At 37.2% G+C, this 27,041-nt stretch overlaps 1 protein-coding gene across 28 annotated transcripts in view; it reads left to right on the forward strand.

Moving 5' to 3' along the window:
* TENM2 (teneurin transmembrane protein 2) overlaps window positions 1-27,041 on the forward strand; it is a 1,869,083-nt gene that overhangs the window by 646,145 nt on the left and 1,195,897 nt on the right. Inside the window, exon 1 of one of the 28 annotated variants that reach the window (XM_064161571.1) lies at window positions 21,090-21,108. The exons of 25 other annotated variants lie outside the window; for them this stretch is intronic. The gene's annotated coding sequence lies outside the window, so the exon portion shown is untranslated. Of the gene's footprint in view, window positions 1-21,089; window positions 21,109-22,133; window positions 22,236-22,967; window positions 23,033-27,041 lie in introns of those variants that run through there. 2 more of the 28 variants (XM_064161566.1, XM_064161569.1) reach the window with 2 other exon arrangements.

A 27,041-nucleotide genomic window follows, 5' to 3' on the forward strand; every position in this document is an offset into this window, starting at 1 on the left:
GCTGGAGCTGTGAGCAGGCCCAGGAGGCCCAGCAGCTGAGGTAGCTGGAGCTGTGAGCAGGCCTGGGAGGCCCAGCAGCTGAGGTAGCTGGAGCTGTGAGCAGGCCCGGGAGGCCCAGCAGCTGAGGTAGCTGGAGCTGTGAGCAGGCCCGGGAGGCCCAGCAGCTGAGGTAGCTGGAGCTGTGAGCAGGCCCGGGAGGCCCAGCAGCTGAGGTAGCTGGAGCTGTGAGCAGGCCCGGAAGGCCCAGAAGCTGAGGTAGTTGGAGCTGTGAGCAGGGCTCGTGCTCTCTGCCGTATCAGAAGCATGAACAGTTGTGCTGCTTGGATTGTGGCTGTGTTCCCTCTGAGGTTTGGGTGCTGTACACAGGGAGCCCCTCTGTCAGCTGAGGGGGCTGAATAAAGGCATAAGAGGTGGCCTGTCCTGAAGCAATCTTTTCCTCTGTGAGAAGGAGTCCATTGCATCGGATTGGAAGTGTTTTGGACCAACTAGTTACACATGCCAACAGAGTGCAGAAGGAAACATGGCTACTCAAGAACATCTTTCAAGTATGTCCTTGTTCAGCTAAGAATTTTGTACAAAACAGAACAGTAGAAATATCACTGCATGAAACCTTGGTGTCCCCAGAAGACAGCGGAGAGAGGAAGGTAGGCCAGGGAAAGGATGTGTACAACAGTAGAAACATTTCTTAAATATTGGTGTGATAACATTTGTGCTAGTTTGAAGCAAGCTAGAATGCTTTGGTAAAAGAACTAGATAACGGGCAGTGAAATGAAAATGTCAACTTCTCTCACAGTCTCGCTGAGAGCTCTGGGAAGAAGAAAGACTTTTTTCTCCACTATCCCTTTCCTCCTCCTGGCTGGAGGCAGGGCACCCCTAATGCTGATATGGGAGAAGGGAGGGAACAGAGGGACCCAGCAATGCCAAAGTACCAAGCAGTTCATGGCCAGATTGCATTTTCTGTGGATACAGCAGTGCCAGCCCCAAAGGTGGCTGTCCTGGGAGACTGTAAGAAAAAGGCACTCCCCGAGAGGGCTGAGAGATCTGATGTGGTAACAACATCCAAAAACATTTGTTGTCTGTAGACCTGATTAACTCTATGTGTCCAGTGAGGTTCACTTCCCACACCTAGAGTGTCCCAGCATCTTAAAATACAGTGTACCTGATTACGGGGATGATGAACCTGCAGTATGTTGAGGCCCTCAGAATAGTAAACTCAGATCTTTACTTAGGAGTTTCTGCTTTTTCATGCAATTAATTTTCTAGCTAGTTGTATCTGCACACATTTCCCTTATACCTGCAAATGTTCTGAGGTGGAAAAAAATAAATAATGGTGATTACGTTTCAAACAGCAACATCCTAGAGAACACAGAATATCTACACCCACTTAGAAATCTGTTTCTTGGTTGCAGACGCCTAGAGGAAATAGGAATAGCTTTTGTTTACCTGGTGTTTATTGCCTGTCTTGTGCTACTTTTATGAAATTTGTATCTCAGATTCAGTTGTCTGTTCGGTAAATGCTAGCGTTAGTCAGATTTCTTAGATGGTATAAATATTGATTTACTCTGACAGAGAATAGAATCAGTTTCTCCAACGTATGTGAAAATACTGTTAAAGATTTTATTTTGTAAGCTTCTGCTTTTGCACTGCGTGTGCCTTTGAAATGTGCTATACGTGGGGAGAGAACCAGGGATGCTTAAGCAGTGAAAGAAGTTACTTTATTTCAGCACTTAGTATCTTCTACAGTATCCTGTGTACCAATGTCAGTAAATATCTCATGCTGAATGCAGACTCCCCAGCTGCATTTGGTTGAATAAACAAAAGTTGAGTAAATAAGGCTATGAAAAAGAGCGGGCTGTTTTGTGCTTGGAATGTCCTGGTGTACTCATTAGATGCAAGGAGAAGCTAAAAATGTCATTTCTGTTGTCATAGGGGAGAAATAAAACTACACAAGGATACAACGGTTCATAATGTATTCCATTCACACTCCAATTAGCCTTGGAATTGTGTTTGAGGGCTGTGCTCTTTAGCCTATATAGCCACATAAGTTAAAGGAAGTGAATGACTACCTTGTAGCTGTACTGCTGCTTCTGTCATGCTCTGCTTTTATTTTCACAAGATTTAATGCAAAGAGTCCTCATTCAATGGAAGACTACATTTGCCGCAGCAGTAAGGGAAGTTTTGTTCTTATCCAGACAGGATGCATCATGGAGAGATGCCGTATGGGGACTATATAGTTTTAGTGAGCTCTGAACTTATTCCAAACTTGTGGAAGTCAGATGTTGAGGGAGTGGCTCTTTGACTTAGAATTGTTGGCCTCTTTACTGTTCAGTCTAAGAAGATGAAACACTTACTGGTGTTAACAGCAGTCTTACCATTAGGTAAAACTGGATTTTTAACTTTGACTTGCTTTTAACTGTCTTACATTTTTAAGTAGGAGATGTTGCTAGAGACCAAATTTGACAGGACTTGTGTGTCCAGTGATGGACACAGTAGCCAATGACTTAAAGGAACTTATTTCTGAAGGAAATAAGGCTTGGGAGAGAATGGTGTTTCTGAATACCTCTTGGTGTGCTCCGTCCCTTCTCAGCAGCTTGTCAAGAGGTAATTTGTTTTCAACCAATTTATCATAATAGGATAGGTTGCATCTAGGAATTTGGGAAACTTAGATCTGGCTGCTTAGAAGTGAAATACTTTGCTAGCATATGAACTGCATATGCAAATCCACAAATGTCCTAAATGTAGAACGAGTCTGAAGTTTTGCAGTTTCATTGAACAAAATATGCAACCAGGACAGACAGAAAAATAGTAGCATACCTTCCTTGCCATGAAACTAACAATTCCCAGTTCAGAATCTAATAGGAATAAATTTTGCATTGCTTAACTACTTAGATAAGCTACTGTTACTTACAATTACCCCTACACTTAATGACTTCGTTCAGACCACAGGGACATTTGTTGGCAGTAGTATCTGATGAATATCAGCTATAGCTGTTTTGTGTCAGGCACAAAGCAGACCAGCCTTACTCCTTCTTTTATAATATTCCTTCAAGGAAAATGTTTCATGAGGAACACTGCAAACAAACTGTCACAGCTAGGTTCCACATTCCCCACCTATAAATCAGGTGAGAAGGTAGAATTAATTATTTTGTGGTTTGTCTTTTGAATTTAGTGTTTATTCTGGTTTCCGAGTCCTTTACAAAGTAGATAGAGTTATATTCTTTCCCCTGAACAGGAAATAGACTTCCCTTATGAAGACTGCCCTTATACTCCAGCCATGCATGCTGCCTTCAGATGTTTGTGCTAAACCTGTTTCCAGTGTGAGCAGCCATAGATGATTTTGTGCTAATGGCAATTTTCCTCCTTAGCTTGTCTTTACACTAAGATCATGGAACTGTCAAATTGGAGCTCACAACCTATTGTGACTAGCTTGAATGACCTGCTTTGTTGCACACCTGTGTTCTCTTTTATGGGTCTATTAAAGAACTGGAGCTGAAATTTCGTTTGGATCGCTTATTAGTTATTACTGATAACTACCAGTAGCCAGCTTCATCAGATGGCAAAATCTCTACTTCTGATGTTCCACATAGATAAGACTGAATCAGCATCTCCTGGGCAGGGCAGGAATATGTATGATTTTTATGAGTTTTCAGCTTTTAATGTGACGTACCTTTTGTATGAATACTAATATGGCTGGTTTGTGTCATGAAATAGTGGCTATTTCTCCTGAATCTTTAAAAGACCATCAAACTTTTTGTAATCCTCTGCCTATTCTCCCTGCCATGAGCTAATAATGGGCTCACCATAATGGCTTCAGCATTCCATTCTACATAATCATCCCTGCAAAGTCATTGCTTGCACACATAGTTTAGGGATAAGTGAGAGCTCTCACCTGCTTCAGCTTCTATTTTTTTTTTTTTTCTGCTCTAATTCTTTTTTTCATATTTTGCCCAATTTTCTATGTTGTGTGGCACAGGCTAACACTTTATTCATGATTTCAGATATTTCAGTCAAATCTCCTGTCCTTCTTATGCCAAATATTTTTTATTTGCCAGTGTTATGTTTTACCTGGATGTTGTTTTGACTTGCTTAACACATTCTGTCCAGGTATGCTGTTATTTTTGTGTGCTATTTGATTCCCAGTTACTTTCAATTTAGTTTTCTAGCAAAAGAAGCTTAGTTTGTCAGGGCTGTTTTTTCTGTTGTACTTATCTATATTGACTTTGAAAGTGTAGAGAAGAGCTTGATTCCAGCTCAGTCTCCACTCAAAAGGAAGAATCATCTCTAAATTCACAATACTGTGGTTATGTTCTTGCTGATCATATCTCCTTCCCCCTTAGATTTGTTACCTTTCTGTAGAATTTTTATAAATCTTCAGATAGAAGCACGTTTTAGAACTGTAACATGCTAGCTAGACTTTATTTTAAATACCCAAAGAGCTTCACTTCCACAATTCTTTTATTTTGCATATATCACTGTTGGTCTAATTAAAGATACTATTTCTATGTACATGTCTGATCTGCCTAGTTATAGAATTATGACAATAACACAGGATCATAAAAATGTACAATGTTAGCTGCAATTTTAATAATATTAGTAAATATATTGAGGGGAATGTAATAGACCTTTTAACTCAGGTGGCCAGTGCCAGAACGAGAGGACACAGCCTCAGGCTGCACCAGGGGAGATTTAGGCTCGAGGTGAGGAGAAAGTTCTTCACTGAGAGTCATTGGACACTGGAATGGGCTGCCAGGGGAGGTGGTGGAGTCGCTGTCCCTGGGGCTGTTCAAGGCAAGATTGGATGTGGCACTTGGTGCCATGGTCTAGCCTTGAGCTCTGTGGTAAAGGGTTGGACTTGATGATCTGTGAGGTGTCTTCCAACCCTGATGATACTGTGATACTGTGAACTCTCTCATATCAAATTTATAAAACTATTGAGAGCAAATTCTATACTTTCACTGCAGTAAGTGGCACATAGTCTATGACAAGCAACATGGCACATGGTTTATTTTGTTTACATGCATTTAGTGGAGGAACAAGCTGATTTTCCACAACTTGTGGATGCAGAATTAGGTAGCAGGAGAAAAAGGAAAATATCTTATCTAGCAAGGCAAATCTTTGAAGGGATTATATTATTGCAAGAAGAGTATATCATGTCACATGAGGTGATCATGTCACACGAGGCAATCATGTCCTATGATATAGAAGAAATAAAACATATTGCAGGAAGATTACTTATGCATTCTTACTTCCATAGGCACTTTTTTTCAGCCTATCAGATATATGCTTGTACAAGAACGGAGTTTAAGTTAACCCTGTGCTACAAATCAGTCAAATTCTGAATGAGTGGGAAAAGACCATTTTTTTAAATTCATACATTGTTGTGTGGTATACAAAGTTTGCACCTTCCACAAGGGAAGTTGCAGTTGAAATAGTCTCTGTAATGTGTATATACAGACTTTAAGTGGATGTCCATATTTGCATGTGTGTGCATACTGTAGCTTGTGCTAACATGTATGTGTTGGAAACCTCAAGAAAAAACTGATGGTACACAGCTGATACAATGCAAAAATAGTGACTTGTTCATCTCTGGGATTTAGTCATTATAATACAGTGATTATAGTTATAATACATTATAATGCAGCCAAGTAGTTCCAACGCTGCTACAAAGGAGCCAGGGACTATCTTGAAATATCTGCTCCACTGCAGTGAGTAAAACAGACTTTCCCTAGGGCTCCAGGCCCTATCTGTAAGTGGGCCAAAGCCATTTTGTGGCTAAAATTTCCCAATTGTTTGGATTCTCCTAAATGATTGAATTGCCTATAGGCATCCTTGTGAAGATTTTCCTGACCGAATTTGAACTCAAATTTGTATATAGCTGTTGGTGGGGCTTTCCTGAAATAAAATTAGCTACATATTTTATAACTTCTGCCTTGATAATTGCACCAACTAAATCAGTGGGGTAATATGAATAGTTAAATTGTTGGTACAACAACAATAGTTGTAAATAACCTCTTTCTCTGGTCTAAAATACAAGTGCACCAAGGTGTGGGGAAAACACCAAACACTAGGAAAAAGAAGGTTAATTTTCTTGGGTGTTTTGTGATGTGAAAGATTATTTTCTGAAGGTTCTCTATAATGCAGCTGAGACGCTTTTGTTGTTTTCTTTTTGGTGGTGCTGGAGACTTCATGCTGCTATAATTTGAAAGATTTTCATAATTTCAGACTATGCTTCCAATGGATAATTGTTCTTAGTAGTGTCTTGTTCTTTAAATTTGATGTACTGCTTCACAGTCTTGTCTCCACCAAGTGCCTTTTTGTTTTTAATCTTCGTGTCCCTACCCTCTTGAAACAGGTGGTAATGCAGTGTATTGCAATGTTTCTTTGGAATAAGTTGCTTAATGATACCTAATGATATTGTGGGCTTGTTTTTTGTCTTATTCTGTGAGCTTGCTGTTGGTGCACACTCTTACCTATTGAGCACAACTCTTATGTGCTTTACAGTGAGCTGAGTAAGCAGGTAAAAGCTATGTGGAGTGTTCCCAGTGTCAAGTTAGGACAAGTCTGAACTTGTTTGGTGACTGATGTTGAACTTCTTTTAGGTAATAGTAGGGAAAGTAAGTGATGTGCAGCAAAATGTTTCCTCTGCATCTTGAGAATAGAGAATAAAGTGGGAGGTAAACTAAAAAGGCCTCTTTAGGGGAGAGGCAAACCATCAGCAGTTAGACTATATATCCTTTCACTTGTGCTGATAGCATAGAGAATACTTACAGCTTGGAATTGAGAAAGAGGTACATGGTTCTGTAGATCGAGTTCAGGAGAAATTACAACCACAAATTCCTAACTATGAACTTGAAAGAGGGGACTAGTTGTGCTCTTATTTAGTTTCACCAAAAAAAAGGAAGTTAATTCCTTTCACAGTTGAATTACAACTGAAAAACATAATTAAAAGGAAAAAAAATCCAGAAGCTGAAGAAATTAATTAAAGCTTCATAATTTCTGAAGTATAACAAATGCATAGAAATTATTAGAAATACTAAAACTTGACCCAGTACTACTCCTGATTTTTTTTCTTTCAACTTGTTTGAATTAAAAATCAAATTTGAAGTGCTTCATTTCTTATATGATCACATCGGGTTTATTTACTGAGGATGGTGTTGCTATTTTCTGTCATCATGCTGCTAATAAGGAGTGAATTTGATTTGTCTTTCCACAAGGTATCTTACCAATGTAACTTTTTAATTTTCTTTTTTTTTTCTTTCCTTCTACTTTAATGGATTAGGAATTAATAGTTGCATACTCACCTCAGATGTTTGCAGAACTCATACCTACTATGGTTCTTCATCAGACATAATTATGTGACTAGATCTGGCAATAAAATTTGACTATTAATCTGCTCATTCTTCTAGTAAAGCTACATTAGAGATAAAAATATTAATCTAGGCTATATTTGATGGTTTTTTTTTGGGTTTTCTCCTATTTACAACAGAAACTTGCCAGCATCACACAGAGAAGAGGTGCTTTGGATGTGGTTCTTCTTTTCCTTTCACTGTGATGGATTCTTTAATTTTCTACTTTTATAGTGTGGTAAAGGCCTTACCAACAATGAGGTTCTGACTCTCAGTTTAAGATCTGTAAAGAATGTCTGTCCCTTCTGTTGGAAAGGCAATTTACATACTGAGAAATCTGTGTCCTTTTTGAACACATTATTGACAAATGTTAAGATTGTATATGAAGTTGTGTTAAAGAAAATATATCTGCTGCTAACAGATTGATAGAACAAAGGTATTTAAACATGGAGGATTCGGATAGCTTGCTAATATCAGTCCATCTGCTTCCTGGGATAATAAATCAATATTTTAATTTTTTTTTTTTATCACCAATTAAATGCCTTCTGCTTTTCTATCATTTAGGGAAAGTGTGAATTTGTAATTTAAACTTTTGAGTTTTGAGGATGTGAAAAGTGCTAAATGTCTGTCTTGACAAATAAATTATTTGAATTAGTTTCTACTAACATTCATCTTAAGAAGCTTTTACACTTCAAAGGGTTGTGGGAGGATTTGGTGTGGAGAGCCATGTGTGTGTGACACAGCTATTTTAAGGCATTCTTGCAACACCTGTTACTTGTATAGTTATTTGTTGGAGCATCTTTCAAATGCCAGAAGTGAATAGTGGAGGCCAATAATATTAAACAGAAATTTTCTAAAATAGTAAACTACAAATAGGAGTGTCTTGCTTTGTTCTTGTTAATACTTCCTTGCTTTTTGTTTCTTGCTGAATTTAATTCTAATTTATTGATCCCTTTTACAGCATACTCTCACAGAAAATACTAGTAAAACTGATAGTCAATGAGTCATATTCTGGAGTAGTGACCTTTCTCAGCCAGTTTTGTCAAAGTAGAAATGTGCTATGTATTTATTTCTCTTGTTTAATATATACTGTAACATATTTCTTGAATTCTTGAGTTTAACCCAGCTGCAAGTGATTTTGTGGTTTTGCTTCCCCAGGGTGCTGTCAGTGCATCAGGCTACATTGTTCCTCCTGTAAGCAAACAATAGAGGAAGTGACCCTTGTAATACTTAGGAAGAGATAAGTCAGTCTTTGGTGGTTTTCTAATTGATCCAGTGGTGACTAATGTTAAACATCTCACCACCAGCTTTTCATTGCTTGCTAGCTAGCACTTGTGCAGTGGATTCAAGGTAAACTAGTAACTTTCCTGCACAGTTCAGCTTTCTGAGTTGCTTATATTTTTTTTATAAGTCCAGGTTTGGCTGAAACTTAGTGATGAACAAATGAGCTTTGTTAAAATCTTTCCTGCTGTCTTCTGTGGCTCAAGAGCTTCACCTTCCACAGAGCTTTTAACTTTTGTATGCTTTTATGCAGACTCTTTTTCCTTATTCTCTTTCTTTCCAATAGGATATGGCTTATTGTGTTTGCTTAGTGTTTAAGAAGTTTGCAGGGACTTCACTTAGCAACAGAAGAAAGAAGCATCAGTGATTCTTTGCTCAAGCTTCACAACTGTTGGGTTTTGTTATTAATTATATGAATCTTTTGCATGGTATGTTTAGTAGGATGCAATATTGAAATAGCCATATTTTCAGAATTGCTTTTCCAATGACAAATGCAACAGAAAAAAAAACGCACACAAAAAAAAAAGTGCTATGTCTCTGTAGGAGCTGTGTGCAGCTCATTTAGGTGAGCCATGTATGTGTGTCTCATAGACCGGTTGGATTATGAGAGCATTGCATGGAACAGAAACCTCCTTAGGTTTTGTCTAGCTCTGCAATTTATATTTCATGGTGATAAAAAAGATGCTGATTTAAAAAAAAAATAAAAATAAAAAAATCAAAACAAACACCTGAAGAAAAAAAAGAAACAAAACAAGCCTCAAAAAGCAACAACAACAAATCACCAAAACATAACACACAGAGAGAAAAACAAACAATACCTTGCCCTTTAATCCCCAAAAGAAGAAAGGGTATCCAGTAATTTATTACTTCAGTTGAGAGAGATGAGTGGGATTAGTGGATAACCCTATACGATATTACCTCAGAATTTGCTAATTTCCCCATCTCCTTCCTGCAGAGGCTGAATGGCCATGTGATGTGTCCAAAATCACAGCACCTTCAGCTAGCATAGATTTAGGAGCTGATGTTTTACCTCTGGATGATTCTTTCTTATAAGACTGCAATAGACAGCAATCATTTAGCGGTGACATCCTATATGCATCTGGAACTATTTTAGAAATAAAAAGTCCTCATCAAGAGAGTCTTGTTATAGTTAAGTGGTGACTTATACCATCTACAAAGAAATAGCTTGGTATATGCAGATGAGTTCTCCATGAAAATATTAATTTTCAACACCCCTGCCATTATTAATGTTATTTCACAGAAAACCCTTTTGAATCTGAGCTGACTTTCCCCTCCCCCCTCCCTCAACCATGTAGCTAAAGGGATAATATTTTAAGATAAATACTTTTTTTTTCTGAAGTGGAAATATTGAAAGTCAGCTGTTAATGAACATGTCTTTTATAAAAATGTTCAACAACAGCAAAAGAAAACAAAACAACAACAGCCACAAAATACTCAAACAGTCTCAAAAAAAAATAATCAAAAAACATCCAAAGGAAGAGGAACATGAACAGAAAAAGTTAAGAGCCAAGAAAGGAATTAGAGCAAAGTGACTTTACAGAATGAACATGATTAAAAAAAAAAGTGTTTCAGGTGCAAAAGAAAAACTCTCTTTATATCATGTGGCCTGATGTGCAATGAAAGGGATTAAATTGAATATTGATTTTTTTGAAAGGTATGACTATACTGTTAAAATGATAAAGATAAAAAAACCTCCACAATCAAAAAAAAAAAACTATACAAGAAAACAATGAGTGAATTGATCACCAAGAAGAGTTGCAACTGAGGGCTATGTTCTGGCTGCCAAATTCTGAAGGGAGTCATAGTTTCTCTGACAGAAATGTGTTAGGCTGATGATGATGATAGGGGAAAAGGTATCAAAGTAATTCATAGTGACAGGGAGAATGCAAGGCTAATGATGAAGAATTTCCACCTGAAAGCTTCAGCAATAGTAAAGAACTGGTGTCCAGTGTGATGTTGGATGAAATGTAAGATGGAAAAGAGTGTGGAAAGACTAGGTCATTTCTCAAGCTTGCCAAAAATTAGATAGATAGAAAACTTAACCTCTAGTACTTAAGGATGTGCAATTTACTTCACCAGGCTATAGCTTAAGCAATTGAAGTGATTCTTTTCAAAAAAAGAAATTAGTTTTCAGGTGCTTATAGAGAATTAAGAGAGATTAAGATTGATATTAGCCATGTTGTGGAAACTCCAGAAAAATTCGAGGCAGGAAGATCTGCTGTCTTTATCAGTGGTCTAAATGTATGTAGAAATGGTTTAATTTCTTCATTCCAAGTGGGGCTTTGCTCTAGATATTCATTGGAAAAGGTTTATCTAACATTGCTGTTTCACTTCTAGGAGTGAGGAATCCATTTCATAAGGAGAAGTAGAGGATATAGGAGGGAAGAAGGAAAATCATAGAATCTCCTGATTGGAAAAGACCTTAGGATCATTGAGTCTAGCTGTAGCCTGGCATTTTCCTGGTCACAGCTGTTAGACCCTAGGTCTCTAGGTACCTCATCCAAATGCCTTTTAAACACTTCCGAGGGTAGCGACTCCACCTCTTCTCTGAGTAGCCTGTTCCAGTGCCCAGTGACCCTTTGAGTGGAGAATTATCTGATATCCTAATATCCAATCCCTAAATATTCAATCTAAACCTCCCCTGGTGCAATTTCAGGCCTTTTCCTCTCATCCTATGACTTCTTAGGAGGGAGAAGAAATCAGCCTCCAAATTCCTACAACCTTTGCCTAAGGTTGGGTAAACCAGGTGTCTTTATACGTACTAAAGGACATCTGTGAGGGGTACTTTAACCATTGGAATTCTACTGTCTTTAACAGGCAATAATGCAGCAGTAAATACCACATCATGTAGTTGTGTCTGTGATATTAACATCAAAGCTAAAGATTAAATTAGATACAAGTGGAATATGAGATCTGTCTTGTGCAGATGTAGATGCAAAGAAAGATACTTGTCTGATGTGTCAAATCTGTAGAAATTTAAATATTTGCAGTAATCTAAAGAATGACAGCTAATGCCTTAATTCTTGTTAGAAGTATTACAAATTCTAGTCCCTGGAAGGTGTTAATTGTTCTTGAGAATATCTTTTGTTTGTTTCTGAGTGATGTTTTTTCAAGTATTACATTTGCATTTGGGAAGCACATTCAATCAATCTAGTATGGAATCACTCTATTTTCTGTTAGTGTTAGTAAATGATATGCAAACTGTCCTATGAAACCTTCTCTTTGAAAGCTTGGCATATCTGAAAACAGGCATCTCTGCCTTCCCTCCAACCCTCCCCTCAACCTTTCTGTTAATGGTATTTGAACAATCTTGCCTACTGACTGGAAAAGCAAATTTGCTTTGTCCTTTATGTGCTGCATTTATCCTTCATGAATATCCACAAAATTCACCAGAGATTTGGCCATGAAAGTTGGATCATTCCTCCCAGAGAAGAAATTTGTAAATCTGGGAGGGTGGTGATGTTTGTACAAGATCTAAAAGAAGCTTTCAGAATTTGCTAAGAGGGGTTTGTGTAACTTTAAATAAGGAGATTATGTAAAATGCTGACTAAAGCTGAGAGCTTGCAAAGGCTCTGCCTAGCAGCAGAGCTCTGTAAAAGAAATTAATAAATAGCTTTTGAGTTTTCCCAAGGGAATGATTTCTTATTATAGCATATTTCAGTTTCCTTGTAGTAACCAGTAGTCAACCCAACTTTCCTTATTACATCTGTTTCAGTCTTGCTTTCTCCTGTCATTAATACATTAAATTTGGCTAGGATATTTATTTCCAAATGTTTCTTTTATTCTCTGGGCACTAGGGAGGAACATCCTTATGCTTATGCAAATCCCACTTATTAAAAAGTAAAAGATAAGTATTGGAGGTTAGTTTTGGGTGTTCATTTCAAGATTAACATGAAAACAATCTCTGGTAGTGTGTTGGGGGTTTGGCATTGTTTATTTTTCTGGGATATCTTTACTGGTTGAAAAAATATTGCTTTTTAAAAAAAGTTTGATGAGAGGACAAATATGAAAGGAAATTGTCTTGACTTGGAACAAAAAAAAACTTCAACTGAAACTTGAATAAAAAATTACCAAAAATATTTCAGGTAAAGTCAAGTATTTCAGTAGAAGTTCGAGCGAGGCTGTTATATAAAGATCTGCAAACAAAACTGTACTGCCAAAACCTTCAGAACACAGCTTTTGTGCATTTTTATTGCATCTTTGCTTCACGACTAAATTAACAATTTTCTGCAGAAAAATACTTTGGCCCTGTATTTGCTGACCTGATTTAACCCCATTCTACATATTGCACATGTCACACTCTCTAGTGTGAGCTTTTATCGGACCACGGTCACTTATGCTTCCATTGAAACATCACCTATGGCAGTGGCTGATGGATGAAAATAACATGCTGATGCACAGCCACTAGGGTGGAAAGGGACCCAAAACTGCTCTGTTCAGATGCAGCTGCTGCATTGTATAATGCAGCAGTGGGCAGGAGGGGTAATGTGAGCAGGATTTGGACATTCAGTCCTGTGTGGGGGAGAGGACTGTGCCTTCAACCAGTCATTAATTACTCTGCTCCAAGGTGTACAAATTGAAGGATTATTCTAAAGGGGCATAAATAGCAGAGATCTCCTTCTATTTCATTGCTTTACAAAATTACTCTGAACTTCAAGAAGTCTGATTTCCATAAGCAATTGCATGCTACAAGTAGAAATTTTTTATCCCTTAACTCAGCTGGTATGGTTGAGTAGGATCGCTGGACAGGTGGTGACCTAGAATCTCTGTGTTTATATATGACTTCTGCTGTGAGGGTCAAGTTCTCATATTTCGTTACTATATTTTACTTTTTTTTTTTTTTAATAAGCTACTGTACAAAGTTCTGTTTTGTTGAACTCAGACACTTGAAAAATATATCGGCTATAGAAATGAGATTGAGCCCAATCCTATCATCAATAAAGCTTTTTTAAAGAGAGAGGTTATTGAAGTAAAGGGACACAGAAGCATTCTCTAGCCTTGGGCTCTGTGGTAAAGGGTTGGACTTGATGATCTGTGAGGTCTCTTCCAACCTTGGTGATACTGTGATACTGTGATACTGTGATATTAGTTAGAGAAGCATGGGTATAAAAGCTGCCTTTTGATCATACTTCTTGAATAGCATATTAGTTTGAGTGAATGGCCCCTTTTAAAATTAGTTTTCTTGACAAATATCAAAGAAATGAGTGTTTTTATAAACTTATATTTGTAGAATTGTATAGAAAGTATCCCTCATTAATTCAGAGCCACTGCAACAGTTGTCAAAGAGAGCAGCTGTGAATTCTGATGATTGCCTAATTTAATGATACATTTATCCTATCATGATTCATCTAATACATTTCTGCACTGGATTCTGCAGCTGAGTTGTCTTGATACTAGTTTTGGATGGTGACTTTTAAAATTGTTATATGCTTAGATGGATTAATAAAGCTGAGCGAGTAAAAGTCATTTTCCAATAACAATTATTTTTAGTCAATGTTTGGAATTATATGATCTCAAGGATTAGGGGAGTTTATTGTCATGCAGCTGGTAAGATTCTAAGTAGCAGAATTCTTTTTTTTCTTCTGTTCATTGTCAACCTCCCTGAGAACATGCTGGGGTATTGAAACAGAAGGTGACAGTCTTGGGAGATTTAGTATTTATTGAGGTCCAAGGGTGGCCAAGCTGTGTACCGCTGTTTGGGGATTATGAGCCTAATTTGTATCAATATTCTGGTATCTTTTTCTTAAACTGAAAAATGTGCTTTGATAGCTTTAATTCTAGGCAGTTGTGTAGTTGTGCAAATCACAAAATAGAGCCTCAGAGCGATCACTCTAAAGGAGCACAAACAAATTAATTTTTTATTTACATGTGCATGTTTGGCAGATTAAACTAATGTAGTCTTGTTTGGAAACAAACAAATATGTACACCTTAATTCATATGTTAGTGCTTAAATACAGGATGAAGGGAAATACTGTAGTTACAAATATGCTCTACAGGGTCTACAACTACTTGAAGGGAGGCTGCAGCCAGTTGGGGTTTGGTCTCTTCTCCCAGGCAACCAGCAACAGAACAAGGGGATACAGTCTCAAGTTGTGCTGAGAGAGATATAGGCTGTATATTAGGAGAAAGTTCTTCACAGAGAGAGTGATTTGACATTGGAATGGCTGCCCAGGGAGGTGGTGGAGTCACTATGCCAGGAGGTGTTCAAGAAAAGACTGATGAGGTACTTAGTGCCATGGTCTAGTTGATTGGATAGGGCTGGGTGATAGGTTGGACTGGATGATTTGGAGGTCTCTTCCAACCTGGTTGATTCTATGATTTAACAGATAGTTACTGCAATTTTGTAGGGATAACTTGATATTAATGCCAATATTATTACTTCTGTGAGTAGACAGGAATTGGAAAACAAATAAGTGGCAGGAATTTGACATTTCTTTTCTATTGTGCACTTTTCCCCCTCCCCCCCTGCACTCTCTTTAAGCCTGAGAGAAGGACCAAATAGTATTTAGAAGAACCTCTTATTTCAGTGGAAGAAGAATTTGGCAATGATCTTTTATTTTCTGCTGTATAAAGAGGATTAGAAAATAAAAATTATTTCACACATTGAACAGACTACTGTCACTTGAAGATGCTCTTCACTTCCCTGTAGCACCAGCATTACACATTTTCTTTCATTTCAATCTAAACTGTGTCTGTGAAGAAAAGCAGCTTTGAAGCCTATCATTTAGTATGCCATTTGGATCTTTTCACTCTATCTGCGGTTTGACAGTCTGTACCGATTCATGCCATCTATGGATTATGAAACTACATTACTTAAATTGCAAACATCAGAACTAAGCATGGTACAGTTTCAAGGATTGTCTTCTCGTGGTAAGCAAGTGCTACTGTAAGCAAAGTTACTTTCGTGGTAGTATCTGACACAGCATCCTGAATGTTTTAGTGGAACTGAAGTGGAATTAATTCTCTATGCTTATGAAAAGAGAGTCTTTCACAGGAGGTGCTATTATGTCCTTATCTATTACAAGAGGTTATCTGTACAAGAAAAGGGGTATATAGGGATGGGGGGGAGGTCTGTGACTATAGTGTTTGATATATTCTTCAATTACTGCCTGTGCTTCAGGTGCCTTTAAGCAAATATGCTGGATGTTTAACAATGGTTTCAATTTGTTCTCCAATTATTTTTTTTTAAGCTGGCATTAAATTCAAATTAAATGTAAATTAATGTAATCTTAGTCTGTACAGTTGTATCTGAAAAGGTGAAGGTTGTGTCTTTCAACTTGATAAAAGTACTGGAGACAGAAAGCTAATACTTCAGTGATCCTGATTTCTGAAAGAATTGACTCATTTCAGTGGCTAGAGGCAATGAAAAAGCTGCATGTGTAACTTGCTCCTATTTCTGTAGAAGAAAGTGGAATTGTTTTATGAGAAGTGGTAATGATGATAAAACTTTCATTGTTTTTAAGAAGACAAGAGTCCCATAAAATATTTTTCATTCTATATTAAAGTTCATGCTATGTAGTAATCTCCTTGATAACTAAGATCCAAACATGTTAAAATGATTTTCTGTTGTTAAATGAACTTAAGTTGTTAAGACATAATGACAGGATTAATACAAGCAACAGGTACAATGAGAACAATTTGGAGTACTGAAGTCTGCAGTCCTGAATAAATGATACCATTTTCTTTCTTTATCATCAGAGAGATTATAAATGTGCTAGCTTTCAAGAATTTCACTGGCTTGTATTTAATTTCTGTAATCATAACCAGCACAAATAATCTGGTCCTGGTACAGATATTCTGATGGGAAGTGACATGTAGTTGTAACCTAAATGCAGTAAGAATACATTTTGAGATATGGTAGAGGTTGAGGTATATTTTGACCTCTCTTACCACGTTTTGGTTTGAACTTTGTGATATTTATCTACCAACTTAAATTTCAGAATACAAAGTGGAGAGTTCTGTATTTTAAATCATTGTCTTGTGCATTTGTAATGTATGAGAGAAGAGTATTTTTTTACTGTATCTTCAGTGGTGTCCTGACCTGGACATGTAGTGAGATTTTTCAGATTTGGAGGGGGACATGTGCCTGTTGTGGAGGGGAAATTAATTAACGCAATATGATATTTTTTCCAGGTTTAATATTCTTTATTAATTTTGATATTCAGAACTCTCACCACTCCTGACCACTAATTTTAATAATGTGGTGGTTCTTACACAGTCATGGAAACATTCTATGGCTAATATCTAGATCTAGTAATAACCAGCAAAATATTTAAACATTAATTTAACTGGAAGATTCCCATGGTCAAATGCCACTTGGCATCAACATGCCACTTGCCCAGTAGTTGGACACAAGGATGCTCTTTCTGCTAATGCCAGAAGGCAATGAAGAATTACAAAGAGGCATTTAAGCATTTACTTACAAATTATTATTGCCCGACTTGTGGGGCTTAGCCACAGTCCAGACAGTGCCCAAATGCTTTCAGGGGACTCTGTCTTGTTGGACATTGAGACTTGAATCTTCTCGGCTTCAGGGAAAAGAAGCAGACCATCTCTGACTTTGTTCTCCTGGCTCTTCTGAGCAGAACTGTCGGGGTAGAGGCAGGATGTCATGCAGTCTCAGCACAATGTCACGCAGACCACGCAGGCTGATTGCATGCACACATCCAGGGTCTGCTCCCAGTAACTCGCGGCAGTGGAGTTCACCAGGCAAACAATAAGGCAGTAAGCAATTGCAGCAGGCAACAGCAGAGAACAGCTGAGCACAGCAGAGAAAAGCAGGGGAGCAAAACACGTTGTTTACTTGCATATCTCCTTTTATCAATGTGGGCCAAGAGTAATTGCCTTGTGGACACAGAATAGCCAATCAAAGTGGCAGTTAGAGAAACTGTACCATATTAGGCAAAGCCATAGGCTCACTGTTATCCACATTTGGGAAAAGCACAGGCCTTGCACTAGGCAGGCACAAGCTAAATGTGGGTACCTTGTTTACCACAGGACCCTGGGCAGGCCAGACTCAGTGGCTGCAGGTTCTTTCGTGTCCATTTCCCATGCTTTTCTCTCTAGTGGAGCAGAAAAGCATGTCTAGGCAAGGCAGGACCTGTATAAGTCTATTTTGGGCCTATCAGGCCTACCACAACAATATCCTTTGGGTTAATTCTGTTTTAAGTAGAAAATTTAAAATATTACACATTTACAGATGCTTTCAAGGTAGAAGACTAGGTCTTTCTTTTTTTTTTTTCCTGCTGCATTTAGTAATATGCTCAGTAGCATTCTCTTCTTTGTGCTTTTTGCTGCATTTGGGTTAAGGCTGCCTGATTTATTTCAGCTACATACTTCTAAAAGAATCTCTCTCATGTCTGTTTTCAAGACAGTTCTAGACAATCTGATAACCTGTAGTCACTATAGCTCCTGAAATCACATTTCTAATTTGACCAAGGGTCAAATAACTCTCAGCCTTAAAAACTCTGGTGGCTTCTCTTGAAACCAACACAAATACAAGTGCTTTAATACAAGTATTGCAACAGCACTGTATTATTTTCATTAATAATAAAATATTGGATTTCTTCTGTTTTTCCTCTTATTTCTGAACTTTGGGAAGTCATTTTAGTCAAGTTTTTGGGATTGCATTTCATCCAGAGCTACACTGCTAAGATCACTTTATTGAGTCCATTTCTTAAGTAGATATGAAGAACCGTATTTTTGGTGGTACTTTAAGGAGAATGCTACCTACTATGTGAGTCAGCTAAATTTAATTTGAAACCAGGAAACCTTTCCTGCTTCTTCTTTGTCAAGCAAAAGAGTGCATTGGAGACAATTTAAAACTTAACTTGAATGTGACCAATGAATCCTGTTTTAGTTACATTTTGGAGCTCTGAGCCAAAGTATACAGAGACCAACATAAATTAAGATGTTCAGAGAATAATTTGCTCTCTGCAGGAAAAAAAAGACATGTAGGGAATTGTCCAAGAAGAAACTTCTGATTAAACTTCTGTCTGATAATCACCTTGGGTATGCTTGAATTATGCTACTAAACAATTCTGTTCAAAACCATCTGCAGGGTTTTTATATTGGTAAACCAAGACAGATTAAGATAATTTATTAATTCTTTGTCTGCCATCCACTTATTATTTCCAGTAGAAGAACTATGCACTTCTAAGCTCCTAACCATATTAACCTCTGAGCACTGAGACAATGTTTAATTGGCTTACAAGTAGGAATCTGTTTTCATCCCTATATAAAACAGAAATGTTTCTAAATCTAGTTCGTGCTAGGAGATACAGTACCCACATGCCTTCAGTATGAAGTACAACATGTTAACTGAGTGCAGATGTGCAGGGAGTCTTGTAAATTAGGCACACTTGTTGTTCTAGCTTCTGTGGACAAAAACTTGCAGTGGGGGAGGAGAAGAATATAATGTGAAATGTTACTGAGCTGCTCCCTGCCGGCTCCTTGCAGGTACTTGGACTCTCCTGAGTGAATGCCTGGGCTTTAGATTTGCAGAGTGAGTAGGTACTCTGGTTTAGCAATTAGCTACAGGAAAGTAAAGCTGTATCTTATGTGGACAGACAGATGAAAGGTTGATTAATTGAACTTCTCCTAAGTGCCAAACGTCGAGCAGCACCAAGGCATCCTGTCAATATGTGTTTAACATTATCAGAGAAAGAAAGCAGAGAACATCCTTTTTACCAATTACCTATTAAGGTGCAGTGGAGCACCACATCTACCAGATCTGCCTAAGTCTATGAATTAGAGCTGAATGATTTTATTAGATATATGTCCAGAGCTGAAAAGTTTAGGTGCAGCAAAAAAAAAACCCATTGAGGCTTTTGTTTCTTTCCTTCACTTTCTAAAATAGAAAGTTTCTGTATTTTCTTTTCCATTCAAGTCTAGGCTCATATGCTTTTTCTTCCTAATTGTTAGTGTTAACAGAAACTTTTTTAGTACATCTATTCAAATATACTGGCATGTCTAACTGATTTTTGTGATAAATCCTAACAATCTAAATCTGTAAATATCCAACTACTCATGTTATTATTAAAGATAAATAATCTAATATATAGTGAGTAGATCTGCAAAACATTATTAATATATATATATTCACACATATATATATTGTGTTAGTATGTGCATATATTTATATGCATAGGTGTGCATAATATGGGTGGCATTGATAATCAGGAGATCTCTGTGTGTGTATACACACACACATGCATATGTATATATTTAAAAGGATATATGCTATTCCATGTAAGCTTACAACTATTTCTCACACCAGCACAGACTGCAAGACTGATTTTGAGGGGTAAGGACAGTTCCTGAAAATGACCTGCTGGAGATGAGGAAGCCCCTTCAAGAGCCTCAATTTCAAGAGCTTTTCTGTTACAGTTCCCAGATATTGAAAAGTTGTTTGTAGCTACAGTTTCTTGGAGATGGTGTATTAGGTCTCTCAAACTCTGTTGAGATGATGGCAGTGGATGGGAGCACGATGACTTGCCCATGTACCCACAAAACTAAACCAGCAGAACTTGTCAAGAAAGCCTGTGGCTTATTTAACTTAAAGTCAATCTGTAGTGAAGTAATGCAAGAGTGTTGATGGCACTTAACTCTCAGATTTGAGCAGTGTTTTGAGGCTGGCATAATGGCAGCATGGTATTGAATGTCAGCAACTCAATCCATGACACTAGGAACATGCAGTACACCAGCAATATTTGTGCAAGTGGTAGAACAGCTAATGGCTAAATCTATTTTAAATTGCTATGTAACAGATGGTACCATCACAAGCAATACACATGTGTCTTGCATGTAATCACTGCATATCAGTACACTTGCAATGACTAATGAGTTCTTCGGTCTCTTGTTGGGATTTTTGTCAAAGGGTTTGCAGTCTTTTTCTCTTTCAGTACCTTTGCAAATTTAATAAACTCAGTATTCCATAACCCAAATTGTTTGGGAACTATAATCAGCATATTCTTCCTTTCTGATAGATAAATAGTTTTTGATTTCCAGCATTTGTACTCATGTTTCAGTATGGACATGCCTTTCACAATAGTATCCTCACCAAGCACAAATCACACTGTAATCCTTTCTGGAAAAGCACCATCTCCAAAGATGAATCCACTTACAAAGTTGCTTTCCCAAGTGCTATCTTCTGAAGGTGGTTCAAGGGGATTTCTTAGAAAGTATAGTGTTGGTAACCCTCTCCTGATTTGATGATTATTGCTGTGGGAATGCTCTTTCTGTCCTCTCCTGCTTGCCATCAGGTATATTTCTCAAGACCTCTTCTTAATCAGCAGATACATAGTATGCTTCAACAGCCATAAACACTCCTGAAAGCTAGTCTAAATATCACCTCACTCAATGAGTTAGACGTTAGCTTTTTCAGAAATCCACTCTACTTTCAAGAGAGCAAGATAGCAATGGTATTCACAGGTGACTGTGAAACTGCTGCAAGAACAGGTTGGTTTTGTTGAGGACAGTGTTTAATTCTATGCCTTTTGTTATTAGGAAGGGAGGTCTGCAGCAATATCTCTTTACTCTGCAACTAATCATGCTAAGTACAATAGGTGCTGAATCACAAGCAGTAGGGTTATATTTAATGTTCTGTAATAGCAGTGTTGAATGGTGTGAAAAGTAACTTCAGAGCATCTCTACTTTTTTCCTTTCTGTAAGATGAGTTTCTTCCTAATCATGTAAAGGGCTAGTTAGCAACTGCACCTCTTTTACAATATCTTATATAATTAGGACTACTACTTATCAGTGTGAAGATCCCTAGTCACAGAGCAACTTCAGCACTGTGCTTTAGTTGATTGGGGTGGAGGGAAACAAGTGGGAGTTGTGTGAAGGAACATGCTCCCATTCCAGTTTAACTTTAATTACAGATAATGTTGAACAGCAAGTGGGTTTATATTAGCTTTGATTTACTTGGTTTGTTCATTATCACAGAAGTGTTTCTCTCTGTTCTGGGTCTGGGAAGGAGATGCGAAGGGGATTGAAGTGATTTTCTACATAAAAACTTTTGTCTTTAACTATTTTCTCCATTATGTGCAGGAGGCACTGGTTCAACATCAACTACATTCAGCTGACTAAAATGTGTGCTTTCAATATAGACACTTCTCTGATATACCTGTTTGTACACAATTGGATTACAAGTGGTTTCACCTGAAAGTTGCTCCAGGCTTGCCAAAAGGGTATTCAAATTAATGTTCAAAGGCCATATTAGGAAGATTTTAGATCACTCATAATTTTGAGTCAGTACTGGTCACAAATTTGGGTTGGAGTGAATGGTAACTTTCGGTGTTTATTTTGGAAAAGTGTTATGTAAATAAAATATATTCTGAAATTATTCTGTAGCTTTTCTCTTGGAGAACTACAGACTTGTGTTATCCTTTTAAGGATGCAGTCACAAGCACAGCTGATCTGAGTTATTCTGTGTGAAGTTTGGCTGAAGTATGTTGTTAAGGAGAAGGCAGGTGGTTGATTGTGGTAGATGTGGAAGAGCATGGAGATGCATTTGGCAACAGCTATTTTTTTGTGCTCTTTTTATGTTTGGAGCTATTTGCAGTTCTTAAAAATAGATGAATCTGGTAAGCATATTTTTCATCTTCTTAATGTATTTCTTTTAAAGTAATTCTCTTCTTTATGGTATCTGTGGTGTCAGATGTTATAATTGAGTATTAAGTAGTAAGATCTGAAAGACATTGTATGTCTCAGTGTTGTATGTTGGTTTTATGTTGAAATTTAACTTGTGTTATTTAGAAAAACCCTGTCCTAGGCTCTGTATATTCTGTTATCCCTGGGGTAACAAGTTGTTAGTGATGTAATTGACTGGAATTAAAATAGTCTTACATTAATGTAATTGGAGTTTAAGGCAGGCAGGAATCAAAAAGAGCCCCTCCCGCCCCCTTGCCCCCCTTTTTTTTTTCTGATCTACTATCAGTTTTGGTGGTAGATTGATGAACAAGGATCCCATAAAATTAGGATGAGTAAACATGAAATGTTATTGTATTTCATCTTTATAAGGCATGGCAGTTTGGATAGAAATAGTGTCTTAAAAAGCAGGGCACATTTTAAGCAGTTGCAATAATTGTAAACAAAATAAAGCATTCTGTGGCAACTTCCTTCTGTCTTGTTACTGAAGGCTGGGGGAATCTCTGCTGGCATGCTCTTGGATTGCTGTTCAAGAATCTGTCTTACAGCTAGCAGGGCTACACAACACTGTTCTTACTAACGACAAAGCTCCTACTGACTTCCCTCAGAGCAGTTCTTCTCTGTAGCAGTTGCCATTGATCTTAAATAGCTGGTCTGCACTAAACTCGGATTCTAAATGTCAAGCTCTTCAAACACTGCATAATCACCATTTGGGGTATAACAACTTTAGTTTGTAAGTGCTGCTTGTGACATTAATTTTGAAAGTAATAATAGGGTGAGTGTGTAAATCATCACTTTGCAGATACAGTGTTTAAGACAATTCTTCAAAGCAAAAAACCTAGTGAATTAGCAGATACATAAGTCTCCAGTTAAATGGTTTTGTTTTTGTTGCTGTGGTAGTAGTTTAGGGGTTTGGTTTCTTTTGTGGTTTTGGGGTTTTTTTTGTTTTTTTTTTTTTTTTTTTTTTTTGGTTGGTTTTTTGTTTTGTTTTTTTTTTTGGTTTTTTTTTCAAGGAAATTAGTTTTTAATGCTCATAGCTGCAGAGAATATTCAGTTTTATATTGGTGGATTTCATTGTGGTGGTTTTTGGTTTATTTTTCAAGGGGTTTGGATTGTTTAACATATTCTCAGGAGCCCATGCTCCAAACTTTGCCCTCCAGTTGGTATTATGGTATCAGTAATTGCTGCCTCATGTTAACATTTATTTAAAGCTGCTGATTTAACATTTAAAAATTCTGAGGTTAATGGATCTGTATTCACAGATCCATTAACCTCAATAAAAACAAATGGGACCTTTAGTGAACTAAAATAAGTGCAGATCAAGGATACACTTTCACTAATACTTACTGATAGCATTTAGATTGCACTGTTAAAATGTCAGGTCATAAAAAGGGCCAGTAATGTAGTAATATTCAAGGTGAATTTCAGTGTTTCAGTCACTTCTGTGACCTGAGATAGGATAGTTTAAGATCAAGCAAGATCAGTGTTCTAATTGCAAGATATTCTGGGTGGATTGCTATGTAAATGGTATGTTTTTGGGGCTGAGCTGAGTTTACTTAAGAATGAAATTTGTTTGAATGCGCATTCATCTAATGAGCAAATTGTGATAGTATAGTTAACTGACAAACAGTTATCTTTAGGAACTGCCTTCTAGCTTGCAGCACAGGAAGAAGCTATAATACTTACGGAAATGCTTTGCTCCTTTTATTTATTAATTTCTTATAATTGCTTTCTTTTCATTCTGCCATTTAATCTAATACTGCTATAAATATGTGGAGACATAGAGACAACAGGTAGAAAAGAACATCTCTTTCCCAGTTTATCTCCTGCATCGTAGTCCAGCAAAGCTCTCTTTACAATCAGCATACTCAGAAATGTGTAATTCCTGATTTGAGCTGACTGACAGACATCTTTCCTTTTGCCCACATCTCTGTTGGTCTTCAGAACTTTCCCAAAAGATGTAATCTTTCAAGTTCTCACCTATGTATTCATGTGCTCTAATACACAACTCAGGAAGTTCTAAGTTGCTTAGTGCTGAAAATACTATCAATGCACATTCATGTTCTAAGTACTATCCTACAATTGTTATAGGGAAAGGCTGCTTAGACCTGTTAATAAAGTAGATTAAATAATAAAACTATATTGCTTTATTCTGTTCTTTTTGTCATGAAGAAAGAATACATTGGATAACTTTGATCATTATGGAGGCAGTTTGGAACTACATTAGACTGAAATTCAGAGTAGATGGGTCAATAAAAAGATAGTTTAGCTATATGAACGTGCAAACTTTTACTGCATGGTGTTAAAAAACATAGTATTGTTTATATGGCAAACAAAGAGAGGAATGGGCATTTGTGGGGACATTTAAACATTTAGAAACCAAAGTTCCAGGGAAAATTCGTGTTCAAAATGTTATTCAAAACAGTTTAGCTCACTTAATTTGCTGTATCAAACCAGGCTATGATATACCTTTCATAGTATGTCTGAAATACACACACACACACATATATATATATGGTGGGTTTGGGTTTTTTTTTGGTGGATTAGGTGTTTATTTGTTTCAGAAAATTAATTAAAAGAACTGGAAAAGCATTTGAGAGAAAACTTAGTTCAAAAAATGTCTTATACTTTGGGTTTTTGCTATTACTAAAGCCTTCAGAGTGTTACACAGGCAGAACTGTAATCTAAATTGAGCTTATCTACGAGCTTGTTACAATTCAAAATAACCCACTTCGTTTGTTTGCTTGTGTTTCTTAATATGAATACTGATCGGTCTGCACACATAACAAGGAGCAGGTACATATTCAGACCTCATATGAAGCAAAAGTGAAAAAAGAGATTGTGACAATTCCACGGATGTTAGAGTTAAGAGCTTTCCTTAGTGTAAGTGTAAAACAAACTAAACATCAGTTGTCAAACAAAAGTACATCTGAGTATTGGGATTGCTTGTGAATAGTTCAGATGTACTGTCATAATATGTGTGTTGATAAATAAACCCAACACTGTTTAAGAACAGAGGAAAGCTATTTATAAAGTACTTCTCTATTTAGCAAAAATAGACACTGTCAGTTTTCTGCTGCTATGATTTTGTTTCAAATCTAGTAAACATCAAGTAGATTGGATTCTTATGTTGGAAACCAGAATGCATCACCATGTGAATAGAAATGCATTACTCTGTGAATTGGAATGAATTAGGCACACTCTATTGCCCTGTTGTCCTGTCTATTTCTGCCTTTCTAAATGGCTGTTGTGAGTATTCACTGTTAAATCTAAATCAACATTTTAAACAAAATTTACTCGAGTCTTTCATCTGTTAAATTTCATTGTAAGTAATATTAGTTCTTTTTAATCTTGGAAATATGTTTGTTTTCTCTGAAAGATATGCTTCAAGCATTCACCAATTTGACTGATGTGAATGAACCTTAGAAATGGTGGAGTTTCTATGCTGTATTGGTTGGCATTGAAGTCTCTAACTTCAGTCTTACCTCTTTGAAATGTAGGATTTTTTTTTAATACAAGTAGTTATTGCTGAGGAGTTCCAGCATTTCTTTTGAATTTTCCAAATCTAATATCTGAGACATCAGCTAAATATTTTCCACTACCTTGGAATCAGTCCTCGTGAATATTTTTGAATAACTTTGCACTTTATCAGTCTTCTTGTGTGTATCTGTTTACTTATATTGACATGACAAGAACATTTGAAGAAGTAGTTCATAGAATGCCCATGCCATGACACTTCAGCCAGAATTTCAAACTGAGAGAAGCAATACTTCTCGGGGCTGTACCTAGGCTACAGCCGTGCTTAGTCTGTTTCATTTTCTAAGAGTCTTTCCTGTGACTCAAACCTGCTAATAACACACAGCAGCAGGGTAATAAACTCACCATTTTACTTTGGTACTCTTATTAATGGGCTGTCCTTATGAGAAGATCTGGTATTGATTGTTTTCTATTGGCCCCAGTTCAGCTAAGTGCTTCAGCATACATCCAGTGTTAAAGGGAGAAGCGTATTGAGTACCTGTGGAGGACTGACACAGTCATATTGGGGTGAAATCCAAGAATCTCACTGAACTGTAATTTTAAAATAAATAACAGTGAAAGTAGAAGGAAAACTCATCACACAGCATCACAAGCCGAACATTAGCCCTTATCTTACAAAATTTGAGTGTCTCATTAATTGGGGATCTCTCTAGATTACTCAGTCACATGGATGTATAGTTCTAAGAAAGGATGTAGGAATTTACCTGTAGTGCTGCATTTAAATATAAGGCTATGTATGAACCCTTGGTTGCATTTTCTCAGCTAAAGGGAGAAGCTGGAGCAGATGAGCAAGCCACCCAAGGGAACCAAAACAAATAAACTCCAAACTCTGCTTCCATCCCAGAAACTGAACTGGGTTTAGTTATGCACTTAGATAAAATAAAAGGCATTCTGACATTCAGTTCCTGTTAACTGTATCTCTGTTAACTACAAGCTTTGTTGCTTCTTCTTTTCTGTTTTTTTGGTTGGTTGGGGTTATCAGCAGTATGGAAGCAGAATGCAGTGCAAAGCATAAATAGTTACAAAGTGTCTCATCCTTTCAGTAACAGGTCTGTTTCCCAAAAGTATTTTGAAACATGTTTCTCTATGGATCTTCAGTACATTTGTCTGACTGAGGCTCTGTGTTGAAGATACAAAATCCCTGTTTGCTTTACAAGCTTTGTGCATGACTTGTGGAATTCATTTTCCTTTGTAAAATGAAATTG

Source organism: Pogoniulus pusillus, chromosome 22 (genome assembly GCF_015220805.1).
Source record: "Pogoniulus pusillus isolate bPogPus1 chromosome 22, bPogPus1.pri, whole genome shotgun sequence".
In the NCBI taxonomy this organism is placed as follows: Eukaryota; Metazoa; Chordata; class Aves; order Piciformes; family Lybiidae; genus Pogoniulus; species Pogoniulus pusillus.